The sequence below is a fragment of the Cryptomeria japonica genome, chromosome 2, assembly GCF_030272615.1.
Source record: "Cryptomeria japonica chromosome 2, Sugi_1.0, whole genome shotgun sequence".
NCBI classification, from domain to species: domain Eukaryota; kingdom Viridiplantae; phylum Streptophyta; class Pinopsida; order Cupressales; family Cupressaceae; genus Cryptomeria; species Cryptomeria japonica.
Window position 1 is genome coordinate 225,157,312 of NC_081406.1, and position 25,209 is coordinate 225,182,520.

The 25,209-nt window shown below is 37.9% G+C and overlaps 1 protein-coding gene across 1 annotated transcript in view; it reads right to left on the reverse strand.

Moving 5' to 3' along the window:
* LOC131048686 (uncharacterized) overlaps positions 1 to 25,209 on the reverse strand; it is a 156,662-nt gene that overhangs the window by 89,880 nt on the left and 41,573 nt on the right. The window lies entirely within an intron of this gene.

Here is a 25,209-nt window from a genome sequence, read left to right on the forward strand (position 1 = left end):
ATTAAAACTTAAAACTAAAGTTCTAATTGTTGAAACAATGATACTTGAACTCATTATTATTATTTTGATATTGAACTTGAAGTATATGATGCTATGATGCTATGATCATGATGCTATGATTACAAATTTATGGTGGTTGTGTTGTTTATATGATGCTATGTGACATTCTAATCTTAATTCATGCTTTTAGGCTGCATAGCTTGGAATTTCTTATTGACAGAAAGCAGATCCCATGATGCAAAGAAAAAACCATAATTCATGGCCCCAAATCATTTCTTGGTGAGGTATATATTTAAAAATCATTCAAGTATTTATCATGAGAGAGATTTAATGGCATGAATGGGATGGCAACACAATGGATTGCAGACAATATGGACTATGAACAAGCCCACTTGCCCACTCACCATCATCTCACCCAATCTCTTTAAATCATCTCTTTATTCATTTGCATAAATACTAAACTGTATTCATTCATATACGTTTCATGCTTTAGCAATCTCTGCATTTGTCGAGCATGGGATATGTTTTAAAGCATTTTTTGGTTATCATGGTGTCCCCTTTCAAAAATATTCAGGACTCTCCATCAGTCAGTGAAGTCTCTGACCAGCAAATAGGAAATATTTTCAAAATATAAAATCCCACCTCTACATTGCCATTATCAAACACATCATTGGAGCTGGGAACTTTGCCAACATGGGGAAAAAAAGGCCTAACCTTCTACTCAAGGTAACTTTTTTAATAGTTTTTCTCATAGCATCAAGCATAAGACTTTGTTTGAGTTGAAAGTAGAGCAGCTCTCTAAGCATAATGATTAGGCATCCACGGATGCTGCCTAGGAAACCTCAAGCCTCTATGTTGAAAATCCTCAAAGATATTATGCCAGTCAAGATTCGTTTTCTGTCAATCACAAGGTTTAGGTCATGCACCATTTTCTCTTTGACCTGCACAAATTTATACAGGATCAAAAGGCTGTGATGAAGGATGGGCTTCCAACTCTAGAGTACTCATCCCCTACAAAAGGCTTGAAGGAGAACATGGAAGACGAAACAATGAGTACTGACAAGGTGTTTTAAAGGAACTTGGCTGCAATTATGGACTTGGATGCAGATTTATCCATGATTTACATGGGGCTTGTTGATGTGTTTGTTAGGACACCTTGAACATAGAAAAAAATACCAAGGTATTCTATCCCCTCTTGAACAAGGAAACCTCACATGCTAAATAATATGATCAAGTGAGACAACTCCAAGGTTTACAATGCAAACAATCAACTTTATGCTCGGAATAGACTCAATGTGTATGATAAGATCTTGCTGTTCATCGCAAAGGAACTTACGCTTATGAACAATGCTGGAAAGTGGACTTACTCCCTTAGAAAATAAGATAAAAGAAAGAAGGGTTTGGAAATCTAATCTAATCCTAGGAATGTAAGAGATGATTTCGGACTTGGTGCAACCAAACCAAGCTTTGCTTCGCCATGAGGAAACAACTACACAAAGATGGTGCAATCTCCTAGGGATGAGCGAATAATTTTCATATCACTTATGCAAACCAACATTATGAACAATGAGCATAGAGTAATTGAAGTTAAGCTTTAGATAAGTTCAATCTAACCATGCATTGTAATTTGCAATCAACAAACTCCAAGTGGTATTAACATTTAGGCTTCACCATTCATGTAACACATCTAAACTATGAGAAGTAGAGACCATGCAACATGTTGAAATAGTAAACAAAAATCCACCATCACTTCAATGAAAATAGTATGTTTATAACAACATGCCTTGGCAACAAACTCCTTTCCTCGTACTCTACTGCTACTCCTAATCTCTTTGGCTCCTAACTATTAACTATTTGTTGACGTGTCTAAAATCGCGGAACTTACAACTTCATCCGGCCAACGCAGAATAGAAATACTAAGAAGCCTATCCTCTCTTGAGATAAGGAAATCCCTAATGTTGTGTTAATTCGATCAATGGGGATTACCTCAATGTTTTGGTTGTCAGGTCTTTACTGCAGGATAGCTTAGCGATTTGATGTGTTTTGCTGGAAACACAAAGGGGACTTAAGATTAGACGGAATCGGTTTCGAATGAGTTCCCTAAAGTTCAACAGTCCTATATCATCTGATTTTGCTTCTGATTGATACTATCTAAGATTGACTGTATGGTTTCCGTTTTGATTAAAAAAGGGAAAAAAAGGAAGGGAAAAGAGATACAGAATATCTAATTAATCTATCTAGGATAACATATTCAAGGAAATAGACGGAAACCTTAAAAAAACCAGATTTAACATTATCAGCTAATAAAGCACAATGTTGTAATATCTAGTGCAATCTTCGAAGGGAGTTGGATTTTCATGCTACTAAACATAAATACAGAATTTCACATCCATTCATTTGGTGTTTAACAACCGAACTAAGCACATAAATGGGTTCAAACTAACCATGCAGGGAGAATGGCAATCAGCCAATCCTTAATGGTATGAACACCAAGGTTTCTATCAAATATTATCCCCAAAATACTATCTGGAAGCAAAATACATAACAAGAATATTAAATGGTGAAGAAGGAGACCATGCACTCACAAAGAAATAAGTCAACTTTAATTTCCATTAATTCTGCATCAATTTCGCTAAAGTTTCAGCAACAATCTTAGACTTCTTACAAAAATAAGGGAAAACCAACCCCTTTAAATAGAGTTTCAAAACTTAGATGAATGGCCAAGATTAAAACAAAACAAGTGGCCCAGATTCATCAATACAACACAATACCCATGCCCATAAATGGGAGGCAAAATATCAACAACCACCAAAGGAGAAATAATAACTACCCAAAAAGGTAATTAATAACTACCAAAAAGCTACTCCAAAAAGTGCACGTGCATGGAGCTCAAGATTTACAACTGTTTTGGCAGTTAGAAATGAACTTTATGCCCAAAAAGTGCTTCTTAAGATTTTAAAAGAATTTTGCACTTTACGAAAGCACTTTTTCCTTTTCTGTTGTAGACCCTTTTTCTAGAAATTTATCCTCGCCTTGCAAATACTCTTTCCAGAGGTCCCGACCTGCTACACGCTCTGCACGAACATATTTTTGAAATTTGACGCCTAGCTGGAACAACACCATGCTTTGAGGCATAGGAGGCTGGCGTATTTTATCTTGCATACCCTCCAAGTGGCGATCTACATGCTTTAACCCATCCTTCCAGTCGAACCGATGAGCCTCAAAATATAAAATGTTTGAATGCAATCCACTGGCAAACTCTAGGTCCTCCATGGAGTATGTGACTTGATCAATTCTCAATCTATCCTCCCAATCTGGTTGTACTTGGTCATCGGACAAACTATTTTTCCAGCCCAGAACCATTGCTCAGAGGATCTTTCCACCAAGATCCCTCATGTTTTTCAAAATTTCCTCGTATTCCTCCTGCTCTTTATTAATGGTGCCTTTTGTGTCATTCTTCATGTTGGCAGTCCAATACCATTCTTTAAGAACGTTGATGTCATGAGGATCCAGGATAGCGGACAATGTGGGAATCTGTGTGTGGGTCCAGAAAAGAGCCCTCATGAGGGGAAGAATTGTACCAACCACCTCATGGACCCTAGAACACTCCTTTTTTATCTCGAACAATTTGACCAGAATGGTCCCTCGGTGGTGGGCCATTTCCTTTACATCTTCAATGATCCGCTCTCCCTTTTCCTTAATGTCTCGAATCCATTCCTTGACAACTTTGGCGGTATCATGTACTCCTTCAAACTCTGTTGTAGTCCTTTGTCCCAATGCCAATGGGGGAACATGGGATTCAGGGGCATGTTGCAATGCTTTTAGCAGGTGATCAATATATCCCTCAGCCTGCTCAGCATGAACTTGGTACATGTTTCTCTCAACAGTCATTTCGTCGAGTTGCTTGAGCATATTCTGCAAGGAGTCCTTGAACTCTTCCCTTTCTTGCTCTTTGGCGGCTCGCCCTATCTGGATGGTTGCAATGCTATAATCGGCCAATGCAATTTGATCTGTTGGCTTATTGACAGGTGGAGTAGCGATATGGATGGTGTGGTTCCTCTGCTCATCCTTGGTGATCCGGGAGTAGGTCTTGGGCTTCTTCTTGCCTTTGGATTTTGTTTCCCCTATGCGAGAGAAGATATCCTCCAAGTTGATAGGTAGCTTGACGGTTGCTTTCCGCTGTGCACGAGCAACTAGCCAATCTTGAGGGATGGTCTGCCCGGATGTTATGGCCAAATTCCCACTTTGCTCCTTGGAGGTTTCAGCTGGCTCATTACCTATCTGCAATTGATTTGTCATAGAAGGAACAGATGCAATATCCAGCACTTTACTTATAGCTAAGTTCTCCCCTACCTCACTGAACAACTGTCGGGTATCCCCTTGTGATGGTTGCTCTTCAGCTCTGTCGAGCTCGTGGGTCTCATCCCCCTTTCGTTCTCCTTCGATGGTGGTGTCATCTTTGCCGGCACTATTTAGTTGTAATTCATGCCAACTCCCCTGTGTGAGTTCATGATTACCAGCCTCTTGATTAGGTGGAATTTCTCCTTCCTCAACTTGATTTCCAGATTCATTAGAACCAATGATCCTGACCTTTGCATCTAGCTCACCTTGTGTCGGAGGATTTTTAGCCTCAAATGCATCAACATCACTCTGGGAGGGCGGAGCAGGTATATAGTCAAGCTCAACTACATCATCCTCTAAACTGGGGTCTTTGGATGACAAACTGACTTCTGACCTTCTAGTAGGGATCTTTTCCCTTCTAGTTCTTTTCGATGCCCGAGTCCCTCTATTAGCTCTGGCTTTCTTCCTTTTCTTTCCGGGTTTCTCAACATCTTCTTTCGGTGCACTTGAGGTTCCCTCATCTTCCGAAGACTGGAAATCGAGACTGCCCATCATATGGTATGTAAATTGAATTCCTTCATGCATTAATCTCTCAATCTGTTGGGATAACGAGTGATCGGTATACCTTCCTAGAGCTGCCATAACTGTCTCAAAATCAGTAATCGGATCCTGAGACCAATCAATGCCCGGCAACAGGTATTTTATTGCCTCAAACTCTTGGACCTGCAAGCAATTGCCAGAATCTGTCAACTGATCTGGGACCCGATGGTACTCATAAAGCCGCATTTGCTGCACACTTAACCTCGAATACTCACGTCGTCGAACCTCATAGTCAACGGAACAATTGCTCCAATAGTCCTCAATTGATGCCTTTGCTCTGTAGCGCCTGTCGTAGGCTCTTTTTGCCAAATTGTCATGATCGAAACATTTCCTTGGGAAATGTTCTTGTAGGCCATAAGATGCTAATTCAGCAAGTGACTCATCAGCTTGTACTGAATTCTTGAAATGCACATCGAGGTTACCTAAAACCATAGGGAAGGTGAATCCGGACTATTTCTTATCTTTGAGTAAGCTGCCCGCTGGATGTGCTTGCCTTGCAACTTCCATAAGGACTATTTTGTATGTCGGATAGCGTGGAAGTCGGAACGGAGCTCCCTCAAAGCCGACTATCCTGATATAGGTGAACCTAGGGAATTGAATAAACCAGGCGTCGTACTTTTGTACCAAAATGGTAGCCTACTCTGAGAGCCTTATGTGCAATCCCCCCTGCATCAACCTGACTAGGCGCATTGTAAAGGCGTCATTGACACGCTCATATTGACCAATTGCATAAGCAACGTTCTTCTTTTCTCTTTGAGCAATGTCGTAGTAGTGCAGTTGAGGGTAGCAGTCGTACACCTTGACTTGATTTGGGTCGTTCCCGATTTCACCCTTCTTGATTAATCCTGTCAGCGGCTGGTGTCGAGCAAACATGTAAATCAGGTAGGAGGTCATGGTTTAGTACTTCTTTTCCTCAAGTTTGACCAGCTGTGTATGGATATTATCACTGATGATCTAAGCCCAGTCGAACTTGGATTTCCCAGCCAAGACCTGCTCTGTAAAGTAGAACATCCACTCTTCAAAAAAGTTAGACTGAGGGAGTCCCATAACCCGGCTGACTAAGGTGACCATATCACCATGCTCGTTATGAAAGTCACTTCTGGGGGTCTTTTTACTCATCCTAATACTCGGAGGCCTTCTCTCCTTATACCATTCTTCGTTTATCAATGTCCTGCATTTAGTAGGGTTCATGTCGTAAGCAACCTGTGCCTCATCTATAGTTGTAGCAATGGGATTATCAGGAAATGGGATGTCAAATGTATCCCCAATGGCCTCAGGTGTGAAATCAGCTAGCACCATACTTTCTAGAACCACTAATCTGGTCTCTGGCTGATAATGTCGGGCAGCCTCAACTACTAGCTCATATGAGCTAAACAGGATGGAGGGAAACCTGCCGCCTGAGAGATACCACTGTTAGGAGAATATACCCGGTCTCTGAAGTCTTGAATGTCTATGTGGCCCAAATCAGTATCACCTATGTTCTCCCATATGCTCTGGACTTTTGACTCCCTCACTCCTCTTTGGTACCGGTACTTCATCTTCTCGCCTTTGCGAGGAATGTCAGATTTAGAGACCCGAGATGTTCCAGTTGCACCAGGTGTTTTTGAGGATTCAACCGCCGATTTAGGCATTTATCCTGCACAACTGGGCATGGATTACGAGACGAGATGAAGGAAACAAACAGCTTAGTCAAAATAGAGGATGAAGTTAGCACATAACGATTAATGGGAAAACTGAAATTTGAAGAAAGTACGATGCTTTAGTAAAAGAGCCTGATTAAATTTGGAAGCGAAATGCTATGAAATAGGAAATTAAGCTGGATTGCTTAAGATCTGCTACTTGGCTACGGTTCAAGGCTCGGGTGCCTTAATGATTGCCAATTTTGCACTCGAAGAAGAGTTTTGCATAAGTTTAATTTTTTCAAAATGTTCAAAATTTCCCTAAGTCTGAAATTTCGCTTTCAAGTTTCAAGGTTAACTTTCCCGACAGGATTTGCCTTTTGCGCTACGTTTAACATTTCAAATAGACGACCAATTTTGCATAAATAATGACTTGAAGGAAAGAAATGAATCATACCTGGCGAATTGCCTAATTGATGAACGAACTTCGGAGGCTTGGGTGGTTTTGCAAAGTGTTGTGCCCTTTTGCCTTTTCCCTCCTGCGCAATATGGGACTACAAGGATTTGCGAACTGCTAAGGCAAAACGCCGCACTTTGTTCCCCAGACATGCGCTTTCGGGCTGGAGAGGCGAAATAAAAATGCAAAGATGAAACCCTACCACGCGAATTCGGACTGGGAGGGCCTTATGCAAAGTTCAAATCATGAAACTCCCAACTTCCCCTCTTGCTATTTCATGGTTTTTGGCGATTTTCGGACTGAAAAGAGGAGATGCGAACATGGGAAACCTTATGCTCAACTCCTTCATTTGCGATTTTCGGCAAAAGAAGGCATTTTGTAAATTTCAAAGTTAACGATTCTCCTCCTTTTGATTTCAGGCAAAAGGCCGCTTTTGCAGAAAAAAGAGACACCTTCTCTCACGTGATTTGCTTTCAGCTAAGAGAGACGTTAAGAAAAGCTTTCCTTTGGGGCGATTTTACGTCACTTCCGAGGTGAAAGGGTTTTGAAAAAGTTCGCGATTTTACCTAACTCGCATCTTTTCGCGTCAAGAGACCACTTTGCAAAGTGTCAAAACGTCTACTATTTTCGTGATTTTCACTTGTTCCTGCCCAATTTCGGGCCAAATGACATTTTTGCAAACTTTAAAACTTAACACCGTTTTCAAAACATTGGCATTTTCGGGCTAGATAGCGATTTTGAAAAGGTTTAGTTATAACGCCTTATGACTTGGTTCGCGTTTTTCGGCCTAAAAGGGAGTTTTGCAAGCTTTTGTTATTTTAACGTTTTACTTGCATTCGGCGGATTTCGGCCTAAATGCGACTTTTGCAAACTTTTCCATTTAGACGCCTTTTAACTTATTTGCCGAATTTCAGACCAAAAGAGCATTTTGCAGACTTCCTTGAGTTTTAACGTTTTACTTGTATTTGGCGAAATTCGGGTCAAAAGGATATTTTGAAAAGTTCTTCTAAGTTTAACGTTTTTGCTCTGGGCCCCAAAATTCGACTAAAATGGCCCTTTTGCAAGCTTTTATGTTTTGCGCTTTGTTCTTGTGTTTGGCGAATTTCGGGCCAAAGGTATGTTTTGAAAAGGTTTAACTTATGACCTTTAAACCCTGGCCCCCGAAATTCAGCCTAAATGGCCCCTTTGAAAACTCTTTTATGTTTGACGTTTTACTCTCTTTTAGCAATTTTGCAAGGTTTTATCATTTTCACGCTTTACCCTTGTTCGACGAACTTCGGGTGACTTGGATTCTTGAAAAGGTTCTTTCAAAGTCTGACGCCTTAACTCCATTTGGCGAAAATCAGCCTAAAAGGCCATTTCGCAAGGTTTTAGAATTGACACTCTTGCCTACCTACCAGACTCTCAAGCTTGTGCCAAAATTAGTCTTCCTTGATTGTTCAGATTGCGAAGCTCTCCGCGCAGAACTCCAAGGCCACGTGACTTAAAACTCCAACACGCCCTCTCTTCAACGACTACAAAGCTTATTGCTTCACCACTTCTTGGATCCCAACAAAAGGGACGGCGGACAAAAAAATCAAAATTCGAAACTCAACAGGACGACGGTTGGAAACCAAAGAGGGGGACCCTGTCGGCGACAGGGAGTGTGTGCAACGCACAACACTACTAACCTTTGCAAATGAGAGATTAGAGCCCTATATAGAGGACTCATTCCAATTCAAAAGGCTCAGATTGATGTAAGAACAATGACCGGGATTACAAGATAAAACCATAATTAGGGGTAGTTACATGTAAAATTCTCAAACCACAATCTGACCCAACTTCCAATTCTCAGTTTAATGAGTTGTCCTTATAAGGTTTCTTTGATAGAGGTTTGATATCAAATACTGATGCAAGAATTTATTATTCTTCACATGCTTTAAATAACATTTTCTTGAGCCATTTCACCAAATTTCATAGGACTGATACAAACTCAGAATTCTAATTTATTGACAATTTCAATTAATTCTCAGATCTAACAATTAGAAAGGAATCAATTGCCAAGTATGCTCATACCCAGAGATATTTTGGGCACTTCCATATGTGGATTTCATTGATGAATATCTTACCAGGTGCAAATAACATGCCCAGCCTGCTATTACCAGAGGTAGTCTGGACTCTGAACTGAGTTATAGTTTCCAGCTCCTTATTTTTAGATACTAAAGGATACTCTTGTTACAGCAGGTCGTCTATTGCTCCAATTGGCTGAATTTATTGAAGGAAGCATTAATGAATTTAATGATTTGATGCCTTAAGATGCTGAGATTGTTGCCCAGTATGTTGCATACACGCCAATGGTGAGTCGTTGCTGGTCGAACTCTCCTATTTCCAAATCGCCCTCCTAGTATGGTGCTGATCTTAGAAGTTCACAGTTTGTATTAGCATCCACAACCCCATGCTTTCTGCAAAACATGAATCACTAGAAACAATGGGTCACTAGGAGATTGTTGATATTGCTGTTGAGCCTAACACTGGTAATGGCTTAATCAGTCCTTCCAAAATAATTATCAGACTCTGAATTTAGCACAGCAATCATAGCCACCTAATCTCAGCTTTAATCTGCAACCGAATAACCTGTAAATGCTTCTTCTATGTGCAATTCGAAACCCTATGTGGATTCTGACCTTCCATGACTTGGGTTTCCGTCCAAATCATTAACTACCAAGGGTTTTCGTCCCCAGCAGATTGCCCAACAATTGCGATTTCTGAGTTGACAAGGGCGTCTATCATTCATGATCTAATCAATCCATTCCTCGCTGAAGACCCCCAATCTGCATGTTGTAACTGACAATTTTTCCATTGACTTCTGAGACAAGTCAGATTGCAGAACTGGTGAACTGAATTTAGCACTGGGTTTGCGTCCAAAGCGAAGCTCAGGGAAGACGTCCTGAAGCTTAGTGGAATGCTGAGAAGCTCCGATTCAAGCCAACAAATTTCCAAAAAATACCATAATCTCTCAGATCTCTTCACTTCACCTATCCAAAATGTTTATTGCCACCAACTCCCTCCAAACTCCATGCGATCCATTATCAGCTCCAAAACTCACGCCAGTAATGGACTCTTAACTTGGCGATAAACAAAGAGTACTGGCGCTGAGATTTTGTTCACAGTTTCCGACTCCAACCATGCCGCTTGACTACTCCAGCACAAACAACACGGACTACACATTAGCGGCTGATCAGATATTTCATCGGCTTCCATGATGGCAATGAACTGCAAGTCTTTCATTCCAAACACAACCGCCGTAATATTATTACATGAAGCCAAAAAGCCTCCTTATTGCCACAGCCAATCATGGAGTGGAGAAATAAAGAAAATTAACCCACAACTATAGCCGCTGGAAGGGAATTAAATTAGCTTCATTCGGTGTTTGAAGTTTTTCAATTTTCTCTTTCTGCCGCTAAAGTCTTGAGTAATTATTTAATCGATTCCTTTGAAACAGAGGAAATATTTTTTTATTTGATTCAACTAAGAATCGGCTTAATATGAAATGTCGCCCAAAATTAACTTAGCTGGTCCCACCACCAATAACGTGACCTCCTTAATTCCCTTTCAAGCAAAGATTAATTTATTGAAATATTTTATTCAAACTTATTTATAATATTTATAATATTTATTCCCCATTTAATTTGATATTATTTTTTTATCATTGGGAATATATATTATAAATATTTTTTTTATTTTTTTAAAGAATATCGGGATAACATAGGGAAAATCACATTAATTTATTTAACCAAAAATTTTGGGACATTACATTACAACTAACTTCCTTCAACCAATGATAAAATTACATTGTTAAGGATGCGTCCTTTAAATTTTAACCAATAGGGAAATAGGTTAGGTATGTGAAACAATATTTGGCGAATCGCCATGTCTCACTTGCTCCTTTCGTGAGATGAATCAAGTTCACTGAACTTGGACATGCTGACTTGTCACAACTTGATTGGCTTGATGATGACCAAATGCCACCTCAGCTTGCTCATGCAAATTGTCACAAAGTAGTGATTGTGATTGAGCAATATCTCTTGATACTCAACATTATCTAGTTGCTCAATGGGATGAAGATGGGGCATATTCCCAAATTGTATTATCTTAGTGATCAAGCATCTAGCTTTGCTTAACTCTTCTAAAACCATCTGCTTCCTTGATCATGCTTGCACAATCTCATCTCATAACTTGGGAATTTCGCCCTTGTTCTCCCTTAGATGATGTTTGATCACCTTCAACTACGGAATATTGAATTACATCCTTCTTTAGGCAATCTTCATGATGTTTGGAATTCCTTGCTTTATTGCGATGTCTGAAACTTGAATTTCTTTAATAGTTCGCCATCATTGTCAAGTCTTCTCTATATCATCCTTAAGGAACCCAAATTTCCTTGACGTGAATCCACATGTTGTGAACTTGGGATCTTAAGATAGTTCTAGTTGTATCCCTCCTCCTGTTAGTCTTTGCACTTGCACCGTGAATTCCTTGTCTAATGGTAAATGTCATCCTCATGTTTTGAGCGTCCTTCATTTTGATGTTGCCTTCTTTCACATCATTTAATTCCATCCTTTGATCATTGTTGTAATCAACTAGTCCAGATCCCTAAATGCCTTGATATCTTCAATGTTGATCCTCCTTTTGTTGCAATATTGTCTTGATCTCACCTTCATGCCTTTGAAGTGTTCTTGGTTAAGTTCTTCATTCGATTCACGTCCTTGGATCACTCGACCTCTCACTCAAGTTGTGAAGTCTTTCCTTGCTATCTCCTTGAATGTCTTGATATTGTAAGTCTTCCAACGAGCTAATCTTTTCTTCATGTTGTGAAATCCTTCTCCTTGGTATCTTTCATGATCTTGAGTACCTCTCCATTGTAGTGCAATCCACCTCCTTATTGTAATCAATCCTGAAAAGAAATGTCATGAATCAAAGAACTGACTTGTTGTGACCTTTTTCACACATCACCCCATTGCAAATGGGGACCCTCCTTTTTTCCTGCTTTCTAGGGTTTTTGTTAGAGCCTTGTGACCTTTTGCAATCGGTATTGCCAATTTCGTCAATTTTGAATGGTCTGACTTTTGGAAGTCATGAGTCAGTTTGTGCAAGCCATGGTTAGAACAGAGTCTAGATGTCATCAAAGTGCCTAGAAAGGTCGAAGGGCGAAGATTGCAATTGATTGGAACGAATTTGGACAACTTTCTATTTTTGGAAAGTTTGCTTTTTTTGTTTTTTCCTATTTTTAGGAAGTTTTGTTTTTGGCACTTTAAGCATGATCCCCGAAATGGCTATTTTAGGAAAGTTTTTCCTATTTTTTAGGGATGCTTGTTTTTTCTATTTTTGAAAGGGGATGTAGGGTTTGCACTACCGACCCTGAGATGCACTGTAAATGATCGTCAAAATCCTCTAAAACTCAAGTTTTGATCAAAAAAGCCAAATCCTAAATTTTAGGGACCATGAGGAATTCAAGGGATGATAGATGTATGAATTTCAAATTTCAAGCAAATCTAAGAAAGATTGCACAAGTTATGAAGATTTTGAGTTTTGATCCCATGGTGCAACACATCATGAAAGTCCGCCCTACCTTGCAACTTGAAGTTACTAAGTGCTACCAAGTTCGCCCAAGGATATGAAGATGGTTCCTAAGTCAAGGCAAGTCCGCCTAGCAAGCAAGCAATGTGGCACGAAGTTGATGAAGTCCACTCTCCATGGTTCCTAAGATTCACCAAGTCCGCCCTTGATTGAGTATAAGGTGCAAGGAAGTGATAAACTCCGCCCAAGAAGTGAGGGAAATAACAAGGTTGAAAGGTTCCCAAGTCAAGTCCGCCATGGGAGTGTTAAGGAAAGTATGCAAGGTACATGACTTCAAGCAAGTCTGCCCTATGAAGAGGGTATGAAGTGCTCATGTTCCATCAAGTCCGCCTCGAAGCATGAAAGAAAGGAGTAAACTCATGGAAGTCCGCCCTAAGGTAAAGAGAAGATAGCATTTTGTGCCTAAGTATCCTAAACTCCGCCCAAAGACATGAATTTTGGTGCCTAAGTCTCTCTAAGTCCGCCCAATCTGCAAGGTGATGGTGCATGGACCAAGCAAAATCAGCCCTAGAAGACATCACATCATGAAGGTGATGGGTGATGACTTGAGCAAAGTCTGCCCAAGAGAAGAGTAATAGTGCACAAGTTGTGCAAAGTCCGCCCTACCTCTGATTGCAAAAGGAAACAAGTTAAAAAAAGTCTGCCCAAGTAAAGAGAATAAGATCAGTCAAAGATACTTGACTATTTGGAGGAAAAGAGAGTGATGTCAGCAAGATTTGAAGACGAAGTTCGAACTAGGACAGAAATAGAAGTTTTTTGAAGGAAAATATTGCAGATTTGGTTCGAATTATGAACTGAAAACTGAATTAGAAACTTGCATTTGTGAAACAAGATGAAGGATTCGAACTTGATAGAGATGACAAGTCAATTGAGGACCAAATTGGAAATTTTCTTTGCAGATTCGAAGGACTGAGAGTTAAATAGAAACAAATTTTATAGAAATTTCTGAGTTTCTAAATGAAGAATTCAAACTCTATACAAATACATCGTTCATTTCTTTCATTTCAACAGTTTGAGTTTGGAGAGCAAGATACTTGAAAAAAAGATTAACTCAAAGCTTCAGGAACAATTCAAGGATTTTTCTAAGGCATTTACAAGAGGGAGAAGTGAAGATTTTCACACCAAGCATCCTTTCTACTTCTCTCTTGTCTACATTCTGAAGGTGACAGGGGTATTCAAGGCAGATTTATTGAGTTTTCAATCTGGTTTTCAAATTTTGGATGGAGTTTTCAGGGACTTCGTCTGATTTTCACATATTTTCCAGAATTCGAATCTGATTTCAAGATTTATTTCACAGATTTTGGGACTAATTTATCCATATTCAGACATATTTCACTCCCAAACCTTCAAATCAGATTGAGTTTTCAAGGGTTTCTAAAATTTCTAAGTGTTCGCATCATGTCAAAAACTCTAAGTTCTGAGGAATTGGAAAATCAGAGCTCATTATGCCACCTAACCTTCGAAATTCACGCTCAAAATGAGGATTCTAACTTAATTTCTTTTGGTTTTGCAGATCATAGATGATGGCTAAGGTGGGATCATCGCAGAAAGCACAAATGGAGTTTCGAGCCAAATTCGGAATTGAAGACAAGTCCACGAGCAAGGTTCGTCCAAGCATAGAGATGGCCAAAATTTGGCAAGTATGAGAAATACTTCACAAAGGGATTCTTCTCCTAATGCAACGCACTTGAAAGAATCTCAAAGCATCAAGAAAGAAAAGTTCTCAGACTTGGTGAAAATATAGAAAGAATTCCAGACTTCATGGGGGATTTCATCTACAATACCAGACCTATGGAAGCAATCAGGACAACTTCTTGAAGGATTTCATCTCCTGAAGAATTAAAGACTGTGATAACCCTACCTCACCACATGATGTAAGCCTTATAAACACAAATAATAATAAAATCAATTATTAAATGATGTAATATATCAAATAGTGTTAATATACTAGAAGAAGAAATACTAATATATTATATTGAGTTAAAGAATAAATTATTAGAAAGAGGAAATAATACTAATAAATTGAATTGAGTTAATACAAGAATAAATTACTAGAAAAGGGTTACTTAAATATATTTATATTTAATTAATTTAATATGTTTAAATTATACTAAATGGGAAATAGGAATCACTTTATATTTAATAGTTAATAGTTAATATGTTTAAATTATATTAAATGTATTTATATTTAATTAATTTAATATGTTTAATATAGTTAAATAGGAATCACTTTTATGGGATTCACGTGGACTCCCCCCCCCCTGCGGGAAGTGGTGGGACGGGAAGCCGCAGCCTAGGCTGCGACTACCGTCACAACCCTTCCCGTGGAGGGACACGATCACTCCCCTCCACGGGTATTAAACCCAGGCAAACCGCAGGATCAGGGGGGAAAAGGAGATCAGAAGGAGGTCTCAGAAAAAGGAGCAGACTGCGAACAGCAAGGAAGAAATACGAACTGGAAACCACTGCTGCGGGTTATGACAGGTAAGTAATGAATATTTTAATATATATGTTAATGAACGAATATTTTAATATATATGTTAATGAATATAATTAATGCATATTTAATATATATGTTAATGAATATAAGTAATGAATATTTTAATATATATGTTAACGAATGGTTTTTAGATGTTAAGGAATATGTGTAAACATATGTTAATAAATATGTGAAAATATATGTTAATGAATACATATTAATGAATAGTTAGGAATATACGTTAATGAATAAATATGAATATATGATAATGGATGTTTTCTGAATATATGTTATGGAATACATGTTAAGTTAGGAACATGTAAATGTAGATTATGAAATGGAAAATAGTAATAAATTGTAAAATGTAATATAAATGTGATTATATGATGGAGGCTATAGGGAGGAAATTCCCTTAGCCTAATGGAGGGATTATGATAATCCTTGGTAGGCAATATATACTGAACATCTATATGCATATATGTTATGGCTTGGTTGACAAAGTTCATCCAAGAAGAGTCGGATCTGGCCGGTCCCCTCTGGTAGACTTGGATGATGAGATGCATCATCCAAGGCAAGGAATTGACCATATGGTCTTCCTTGGATGGCTTGGGTGTAACAAGACAGGAATCGAATTAACCTTCGATTTCCTGGAAGACAGGAATCGAACTAACCTTTGATTTCCTGGATGGCTTGGGTGTAAGAAGTTACATCCAAGACAGGAATCGAACTAACCTTCGACTTCCTAGTATGGCTTGGAACCAAGATGGGTTCCAAGAAGGCGAGCTTCACAACCGCCTAAGGACATGTCCCAGTACGGCACTCGTATCTTTTTTATTAAATAAGAATTGAGATTAGTGTTAATTAAGTAATTTAAGTTTAATTGCAAATTAGATTAGTTATATATATATATATATATATATATATATATATATATATATATATATATATTTGTGTATTCTAACAATCTGTTTTGCAGGACAGTGATCTCTAACTAGTAGGGACATTACAAAGACAAGCTCCCAATCAAAATCAGATGGCGACAAGAAGAAACAAATTTCCATACTTAGACAATTTCTTCACACAAATTGGAGAATTCAGGGAAGACATCCAACACATTGAGGTGGCGCCTTGTCATCTTCCAACCAATCAGATTGTTCCAGGGCAGCATGTCTAGGTTCGATGAACCTGCCTTATCCACAGAAGCTTCTAGAGGGCAGACTTCACAATGCAACAACCTTCTATTTTTATTGTTCGTTCATATTTAGCAAGGACAAGTGTCCCCAAATGTAATGTTCTTATTAGTCGAGGGGTAGTTAGTTGTAACAAACCCTAATTAGGGTTTTTATCTTTCAATCTGGGCCCTTGATCACTGTTTGATCTTGGCCATTCAAAATTTTTGGACTCCTATATAAGGTTACCTCCTCTCATTTGGAGAGTGTGAGGTTTTTGGAAATATTGTTGCAAGTGTTAAGGATGTAGCTTCATTCGGATTGAAGCAAATACTATTTATATATATATATATATATATATATATATATATATATATATATAATCATTATTAAATTGACATGATTCAAAGAATAATAAAGAGGGACAATCCCCATACTTATCGGGGTTGTTAGCAAGCCGAAACATCATCGTTGTTAACAAAACGGTGATCATTGGAACGAAGGGTCATGTCCCCGTAACCCACGTAGAAGTCATGCCCCTACATGGGCATGACTCTCCGTCAGTCTACATATATGACCATCGACACTTGCTGGGAAAGTACCAATAACCGTGGCAGTTCAAAGACCAGCAACACTGTCGATATCACATTGAAGGTTAATTATTATATTTATATGCTCATCAGAATTAACACATATTCACTGCAGTAATTGTATTAAAGTCTGTCCCCACTACATACTACCAGACTACTGTATTCTCTATTTATGATTTAAATTCCTTAACATGGTATCAAAGCCAGGTTGGTAGAGAAATAATAAAATAAAATAAAAACAATAAAAGACAACTCTTTTTTGACTTGCATTCAGAATCAAAGGAAAGTAATCATGGTGAACAGCGTTAGAGTGGAGGATAGACTTGAAGGCGCATCCAACTTTGTCTCTTGGAGAATTTGAATAACAGCAATTCTTCAAGAACTCAAATTAGATGCATACATAGAAGAAAACACTAAGATGCCTGAAGACGAGCCAGAGAAAACAAACTGGAAAAGACACAACAAGGCTAAGAAAATCATAATTGATGTTGTTAAAGATCACATTCTTCCCACCATCTCAAAACTTACTACAGCTTATGATATGTTCAAGACCATTTCAAACTCATATGAAATAAATAATGCAAGCAGGTTGCTCACCTTAAAGCAGCAATTAATGCATATCTACATGAACAAAGGAGAATCAATTACATCCTATTTCATGAGGATTTTAGAGTTAAAAGACCAATTATCAACTATTGGAAATAATATAGATGATTTGGAGCTATCTCTAATAGCACTTAAGGTATTACCATCCAGTTGGGAATCTTTTATTCAAGGCATTAGTGCTCGTCTGACACTACCAAAATCCGATCAACTCAAGAATGATTGCACTCAAGAAGAATCTCGGCTAATCACAAGAGGATTGGGTCCAAAAAAAGGGGGAGAAATTCAAGCACTACATGCTAACACAAGCAACAAAGGGAAGAAAAGGAAGTTCAAACGGAAGAGAGGAAATAACCACAAAAGCAGAGACTTCTCCAAGATTCAATGCTACAAGTGTGATAAATATGGACACACTCACCGATTATGTCCAGAAAGAAAGAAAGCTCAAGCAACCATAGTTGAAGTCAAGGAAGTAGAGAATCCTCTATTTTTCCTAGCCTTATCAAGTGAACTAAACTCAAACAAGCATATGTGGATAATCGTCAGTGGAGCCTCTCGACACATAACCGGATTTCGAGATCAATTCAAAACCTTTGAAGGCCACTCAACTGAAGAAGTTACAATAGGAAACAATTCTACCTATCCAGTGAAACGAATTGCGACCTGCTCAATTCAATTAAGAACAGGAGTTACCCTACAATTAAAAGATGTTCTTTTTGTACCAGGTATCAAAAGGAATTTGGTCTCCATTTCAGAACTACCTGATCAAGGATATCGTGTTACCTTCTATGAAGATAAAGTCCTACTCTGGCCTAAAAATTCTAATAAAGAATGCTATTCCTATAGGATCTAGAGATGGTAGTTTATACAAATTATGTAATATTCAAAAACAAGCACTAAATCTTGAAGTATCAAACTCTAATGAAATTTGGCATAGAAGATTAGGACATCTTCGATTTAGTGCCCTACCTTTTATAGGAAAGATTACCACAGGATTACCAAATCTAAAATTTGATCATGTTGGAACTTGTAAAGGATGTGCTCTAGGGAAGAACTCAAAAGGGTCCTTTCCCTAAAGTGAGCACAAATCAAAAGTTGTACTAGAACTTGTCCACATTGATTTGTGTGGTCCAATGTCATTACCATCACTAGGGGGTTTCTTGTATTACGTGATATTTGTTGATGACTACTCTAGAAAAACTTGGATCTATTTCATAAAACTCAAGGATCAAATGAAGTATTATCAAAATTCAAAGAATTTAAAGCCTTAGTGGAAAATCAAACTTGGAAGAAAATAAAGAATCTAAGATCAGATAATGGGGGTGAATACATCTCTAAAAATTTTAGAGAATTCTGCATTTCTGTTGGGATTAAGAGGGAGTGTACTGTACCTTATAATCCTCAACAGAATGGAGTCGCAGAAAGAAAAAAATAGAACCATCATCGAAGCTGCTAAAGCAATGATGCATGATCAAAATCTGCATATCTCATTTTGGGCCGAATCCTCAAATATTGTTGTATATTCAAAACAGATGCCCTCATTCAATCCTAGAGAATATAACACCTGAAGAAGCCTTTACAGGAAATAAACCAGATTTAAGCCATCTAAGAATCTTTGGTTGTCACGTGTATATTCACATTCCTAAAGAAAAGAGAACCAAACTAGAACCCTCCAGGAAGAAAGGCATATTTGTTGGCTACAATGAAACCACTAAAGGATACAGAGTTTATATTCCGGGACGAAGATCTATTGAAATCAGTAGAGATGTCAAATTTGAAGAAGACGCTACTTATAAACTATCTCTAAGTGCAGAAGATGATCTAATCGCAAAATCAGATGAAAATTCTACAATAGAAAATCAAGGGAGAATAGCATAGAAAATCATGAACTTCAATCACCTAATTTCAAGAATGCTGGAAATCCTAACAAGAAGAAAAGACCACTATGGGCAAGGAAGATGATTGAAGAAAATAATGTGGAACCTGATGAAATCTTCAAAGAGAATAAGAAAACAAGAAGTCAATCATGCTATGTTGCACTCATGACTGAACTCACAAAATCTAAACCATCAAATGTTGAAGAAGCCTTAACCTGTCAAGCTTGGAAAGATGCAATGATTGAAGAATACCAATCTATCTTAAAAAATGATGTCTGGGACATTGTACCTAGACAAAGAGACAAATCAGTTGTCTCATCAAGGTGGTTATTCAAAATCAAATATGCACCAGATGGTAGTATTGAAAAACACAAAGCCAAATTCGTTACCAGGGGATTCTCTCAAAAAGCTGGAATTGATTACGAAGAGACTTTTGCTCCAGTTGCCCGATATACTTCTGTAAGAACCACCATTGCCATTGCAGCTTCCAAAGGGTGGAAGATACACCAAATGGACGTGAAGATCGCTTTTTTGAATGGAGTTCTTAAGGAAGAAGTTCATATAGAACAACTTGAAGGCTTTGCTACACATGATAGAAATCTCTATGTGTGTAGACTAAAAAAGGCTCTCTACGGCCTTAAGCAAGCTCCCAGGGCATGGTACGGAAGGATGGATAGTTATCTATCCACAATAGGATATTCCAAAAATGAAGCAGACTCCAACATATACTTCAAAATATCGGATGGTGACATGTTAATACTTGTTCTTTATGTTGATGACTTATTGATAACAGGAGAAGATCACCTCATTGCAAAATGCAAATAAGATCTTGTGGCTGAATTCGATATGAAGGATCTAGGTCTACTACACTATTTTTTGGGCCTAGAAGTATGGCAAAAAGAGAACTACATTTTCCTAAATCAAGGAAAATACAACATTGATATTCTGACCAGATTTGGTATGATAGATTAAAGCCTCTATCTATCCCAATGGAAACAAATCTTCATAAGCTCAAAAGTGAAGCACTAGACTCAAAACCTACAGATCCTACATACTATAGGAAAATTATTGGATCTCTTATGTACCTGGTAAATACTCGCCCTGATATTTGTTACGCTACCAATGCGTTGAGTCAATTCATGTGTGAACCTAAGAAAATTCACCTAATGGCTACTAAACATATTCTGAGATACTTGCGTGGCACTATTGGACTTGGCCCTGAAGTATAAAAATGTTGAGCTACAACTCCAAGGGTATTCTGATTCCGACTGGGCAGTAAGTTCCATTGATCGTAAAAGTACAACAGGGTGTTGCTTTAGTCTTGGATCAACTATGATATCCTGGTCTAGCAGAAAACAGTCAGCAGTTGCTCAGAGTTCCACAGAAGCCGAATATATAGCTGCCTCAATGGGAGCACGTGAGGCAGTATGGTTAAGGAAATTACTAGTTGGACTATTTGGGAAGCCCCTAAAACCCACTGTGATTCACTGTGATAATCAAAGCTGCATCAAACTTTCTGTAAATCCAGTTTTTCACAATCGATCAAAGCATATAGAAATCCCATATCATTACATAAGAGATATGGTAGACAGAGATGTCATCAAATTGACCTACATCAGCACTGAAGAGCAAAGTCCCGACATATTCACCAAACCTCTCGCAAAGTTGAAAGTAGAGTACTTTAGAGGTAAACTTGGTATGACTAAATTATAATGGAAATTCCTAACATTAATTTTAAATCATATGTAATTGATATATTCATGAATATCTTGAATGCAATATTGCATGTATGTGTTATGGAAGGTGACGATTTTCCATGTGATGTAAAGATCAGTATTGTAAGGTGACGACTTTCACAATAGCCTGATCTGTTATCAAGATTGACAGCATTAAATTGCTGTCCCAGAATGTGCCGGAAATCTTGATACTAAATTTGCTGTAATGAGTTATTGAATTGTCATCATTAAATGATTATTTCAAAATATGTCATAAATTATGATAACAATCATGTCATGATTGACTACATTAAATTGCTGTCCCGGAATGTGCCGGATATCATGATACTGAAATTATTTCACCTGTGATTATGACAAATGTTACAATTGTCAATAGAATCAAGGTTGTAATCTAAAAGACTTCAAGTAGTTGTTGTCCCAGTATGCTGGATATCAGATATCCCATATCTCCTTGAGATATGAAGCATTTCACTAGTAAGTGTTACTGAGTGAATGATCATGTCAAACGAATATGTATATCTAGAATTTTTTGCTCCTTAAACTTAATTATAAATTCAATCCTCTTTTGCTAAGAGGGAGTGTTAAGGATATAGCTTCATTCGGATTGAAGCAAATACTATAATATATATATATATATATATATATATATATATATATATATATATATATATATATATATATATATATATATATATATATAATCATTATTAAAGTGACATGATTCAAAGAATAATAAAGCGGGATAATCTCGATACTTATCGGGGTTGTTAGCAAGCCGAAACATCATCGTTGTTAACAAAACGGTGATCATTGGAACGAAGGGTCATGTCCCCGTAGGGACATGACTCTACGTGGCATAAGCCATGTAGAAGTCATGCCCCTACGTGGACATGACTCTCCGTCAATCTAAATATATGACCATCGACACTTGCTGGGAAAGTACCAATAACCGTGGCAGTTCAAAGACCAGCAACACTGTCGATATCACATTGAAGGTTAATTATTATATTTATATGCTCATCAGAATTAACACATATTCACTGCAGTAATTGTATTAAAGTTTGTCCTCACTGCATACTACCAGACTACTGTATTCTCTATCTATGATTTAAATTCCTTAACAGCAAGAAGGTCATTTCCAGATAATACATTACTTGTGTGCTTTCTCTTAAGGCCTTGTAATCTCTTTTATCTGAATGATTAACAAGGTTTTCAATTTCCTCAACACAATAGTTTAGAATTTATTTCAAGTTGTTAGATTGAATGCAAGATCTGATAAGTATTGATTTGTGGTGTATCTCCGCTCATACTTTTGGTGAATGTAAGATTTCCATTCACTGTGCAAACTTAGTTTAAGATTTCCTTTGTGTATGCTTAACTTCCGATCATAAGCACATCCCTTGAAGATTGCATCCACTTTGTGTAGTTGTCCTAAGTAAGGTGAAGCAAAGTGTGGTTATTGAGTTCACCAAATCAACACCGTCTCTTGAATTCATAGGAATAGATTAGAATTTCTAAACTCTTGTCTCCTTTTCAGTTTTTCCATGATCCACGTCCCGAATGATAGAGCTTCATTGTCCAAACCTTCATTGTGAATTGAACGGGCCAAGCATAAGTCCCTTTGTGTATTACTAGCAAATCACAACGCCCATAGAGTTTATCCACACGTCAAGACCTGACAAAAGAAACCTTGGAATTGCCATATGATCTTCTAGCAATCTTAGCATAAGCGGTGAGTTTTCAAGAGAGGATAATTTATCTTAGGGTACTCTATTCTAATGTTCGGTATATGATAAATCGTACACCAACATGACTAAAATGCAAGTAAATTGTGAAGAACTCAAAAATAATTTTCATGACAAACCAATCTTTCAAAGGAAGCTTATGAAACGTATTTTGTCCCAAAACATTGTACGCATCCCTCCTTCAATCTGGAAAACAACTTAGGAACTCTGAAAATGATGTTGTGAATCTGAAATGATTGCATAATTGTTGATGGAGGTTGTTCAAATCTAGGTAAAAATGATTCTTCTACATTAGCATCTTGATTATTCCATCATACACTTCTTCCTCTCTGCTGTTAATACCGATTTTCTTCACACCATGGCAGAGTTAGAGGCAAGAACGACAATTTTAACACGCCATATAATGGTGGACTTTCAAGAAGTTTTACACTTTTTCATTCTAAAATTGGCGGAGTTAGGATAAGTTGTGCATAAACCATCAAGGGCAGAATTTCACCTCGCAAGAACATTTTTCAAACTGGCAGATTTTGAGGAAGTTTAGCATTTCCTTGATCTGCAATGGCGGAGTTTAAAAGAAGTCCAACATTCTTATCTTATCATTGGCTGACTTGAGTGAAAGTCCTACATTTTGCTCAAAATTTAGTGGCGGACTTATCTGTATCTTTTGCAAGTTTTGCAATATTTTCCTCAAGTGCAACATTCTTTGGTGGAAATCAAAGGTGGTTCAACATTTTTACAAGCTGAATGGCGGACTTAGGAGCGAGTTTTGCGATTTTTTTCTAACAAATAGCGGACTTTGGTGACTGTTTAACATATTTGTGCTGAGCCAAAGAGGTGTGCAACAATTTTAGGGTATTGAATCGCGGAGTTTGAAGGATATCCAACAACTTTCTTGCAATCCACACACTTTCTCAATGGTGGACTCCGAGGCTGATCAACACTTTCCTGATCAGAAATTACAAAGTCATCAATCAACTCCACACAAATTTGGAGAGAATCCAACATTTCAACAATGTTTTTAATGCAATCTAAAAATTTCAAGGATTAACTCTACGTTTCAAACTCAAACTTGCATTCTCAAACGAATTTTGCCCTTAGACTAACATTTTATAATGCGAATGTGATGAAATGCAACATTTTGTTCAACAATTTGTGGCGAAAATGTATCAATGTCTAGTGAAAAACCAACCCCATACAACACTTTGCCATGCAACACTTTCAGATTTCCTTTGGCAACACTTTCAAAATTTGACAACTTTGACATCTTCGACAACATTTTGCATTTTGACAACTCCATTGTTGCACTCGACAATCTTTTGCACTTTTTCAACATTGTAGAGCAAGACTTGTATGAAATACTTGCAATTCCTTACATAATCGCAAGTAAATTTTCCACTCAAAATGCATAACTTAACCCTGTACTTACGACAACTTCGCGACCTTGACGATGCTGACAAGTTTTACAACATTTGACAATCTCCAACCATATTGACAACTTTCACAGCTTTGCAAATATTAACAGGATTTTGCAACATTGACAAGATTTTGCAATTTCATCATCAAACAAAACTATTTGACTCAATCGTACCCTAAGGATGAACTTTGCATTCTTAAGACTCATTCCACCTCGGAATAACAAAACCAATCCCTCTCACAACCAGAGGCTAAAAGACTAGGACTATTGCCAAGCTAAAGAAACTAAGCAAAACAACTACCCCAAAAAATGAAAAGTGGGGGTTCCCATTTGCAATGGGGCGATGTGTCAAAACGTCACAACAGGGCTTATCATGACAAAGGACATATTACACTACCTCTAGCTCCCATCTGATGTTGAAATTTAAGAAAATTATGGAAATATTCTTGATCAGAAATGCACTGGCTGAGGAGATGATGTAGCAACTAACTCCTTGATGGAAGGTGGTAGGCAACAAGAAAGCAAGCCAAGAACAGGGTATGAAGCTGGCACTTCTACAGGTAGGGAATGTGCTTCGCAAAAACTGTGAGGACCAAAACCAGGCTTGACTCTTCTTTGTTCTTAGTTCTCAGTTTGCTTTGCAATTATTCTGTCTTGTGTTCTAACCGGTTTGGGCTGTGTTCCTATGAGACTACTATAAAACTCTTAAATTTACCACTTTTTTGTTTTAGCTGATTATGGTGGAACAACTTAAACAGCTACCATGCTGTTACTATTTAGGGGGGAGAGGACTGCACACAGGAAAACTTTGGGCTTCTATTACTGAATTATTATCAAAATACTTTTAATTTAAGTATGCTTCTGTGTTATTCTTGAATTTGGCTTTTTCCCCTATACGAAAAGACTAAAAGTCCATTTTTTAGGGACGCGGGACCTATTCACAACCTCCTTTCAACTATGAAAGAA